Below are 1,955 nucleotides of genomic sequence, written 5' to 3'. Positions count from 1 at the left end.
AGCAATTTCCCGCCATGAACCCGTAATGAAGAAAAATATTTTAGATCGGGTCAATGCATCATATTTGTTTATTTCTTTGATTTCATATTCCGATAGGTTTCTCGTTGGAGTTTGTAACGATGTAAATACAGTAATCATTAGTAAGTTAATCAGGATTACACGAGCTACATCTAAAAAAACTCCGCCGGTGGGGGAAAGACCGCCCCCACGGTATTGCACTTAAGAGAGAAGATCTCAGCATCCCGACCGAGAAAACTCCCGAACCCCCGCCCCATCCGTACACAGGGAGACGTTACCCCGGGGTGTGAGCCGATCTCTTTACCTGTGCTTTGGTCTGGGGCGAGCGAGGGGATTTTTTTACCACAGCCTGAAATTTGCTTCCACGGGGATTCGAGCGAGGGGATTTTTTTAACCACAGCCTGAAATTCGCTCCCACGGGGATTCGAACTCAGGACCTGTGGAGTGCCGCTCGAGTGTCTTAGCCACTAGACCAAGCACCCTTTGGCACGAGCTACATCTACTAAACCTAAAATAAAAGTCATTCTCAGTTCTCACTTCCCAAGAAGTGCTTTTCTTAACTTTGATCACTATATATATAAATAATTATATTCCCTCCATATAGGATTTAGAAGTCGTTTTGGACAAGGTTTGGGTCAAACATTGAGAATATAAATCATTAATAACTTTTAAATTGTTGAGTTTACAAATGTAAAAATTATATGAATAGATTTGTCTTGAAAAATACTTTCATAAAAGTATACATATATTAATTTTTCCTAAATAGTTTTATAAAAATAAGAGGTCAAAGTTATGTTCTGTAGACCGTTGCACTGTCCTGAACGACTTCTAAATCCTATACGGAGGGAGTAATATTTATAATACATACTCGCTTGGTCCATTATATCTGGCGCACATGCATATCAAGATTTAAACTTCTAAAACTTTGACCAATAATTAGGATAATAATTTTTAACTATTATAATATAAACTTTATATGATTAGATTTGTAATAAATTATACTATCCAATTATTATATGTTTATAAGCACAAATAATATAATATAAAGCACATGAATTGTCAAAGTGTAATCTAGGAGCATGTGTCATTCTAATTTGAACCAGATAAAATGGATCGGAGAGAGTATCATTAGATAGATTATTAAATATGCTATCATAATAAATTTATTTGGAGATATAAATTATACTATCATAATGTTTTATAATCTAGTCAAAGTGGAAGAAGGGAGTAATATCCGAAGGCACGCTTGACCTAGTTTACTTTCTAGCGCCGGTCTAACTAAACCCTAAGACAGAGGTGATTAAAGTTTCATAAGAGTAGAGAGTTTTATGAAGATAAAATTATTCTGCACTGTTTCTAAAATATATAGATGTGTTAAAAACCGAATCATGAAACCCGATGGCCTTATCGACTTTCTTCTGCGGTCATCAGTCTATGCTATACATTTTTCATCCAACCGTGGCTTTGCCAAAACGAACGACGCGGCACGAGCATAGTAGCCAGCCCATCTCAATCCTCAACCCAAAATGCCATGCTCGACAAAACGACACCTCCCCAATCCCTACAAGAGCAGCACACTGCACACCATCACCAGGCGAGGTGCGCGAGAGGGCAATGACGTTGGGCGAAAAGAACGGTGCACACGCCAAGAAAAAAAAGGGTACAGGGGAAGATAGAACTCCCGCCTTGATTTTTTGGAAAGATATAAGTAATTCGTGGCCACAACAAAAAATGCGGATATAGGCTATTGAGGAACCGATAGAGAAAATGCGTATATAGGCTACTAGGAACCGATAGAGAAAGACAGTTCAATAAGGGCCTGAGCTTCATGAGAATCTATTGTGAGCTGTTTTTTTTTTCCAAATATTTATTTCTAAAACAGCTTTATTTCTAAAACAGCTTTATGAGTAAAATTATTTTTCTTCTCATCTCACAAA

This window comes from Sorghum bicolor, chromosome 3 (assembly GCF_000003195.3).
Source record: "Sorghum bicolor cultivar BTx623 chromosome 3, Sorghum_bicolor_NCBIv3, whole genome shotgun sequence".
In the NCBI taxonomy this organism is placed as follows: domain Eukaryota; kingdom Viridiplantae; phylum Streptophyta; class Magnoliopsida; order Poales; family Poaceae; genus Sorghum; species Sorghum bicolor.
The sequence above is the reverse complement of the archived record's forward strand: the minus strand, read 5'-3'. Positions refer to the sequence as shown.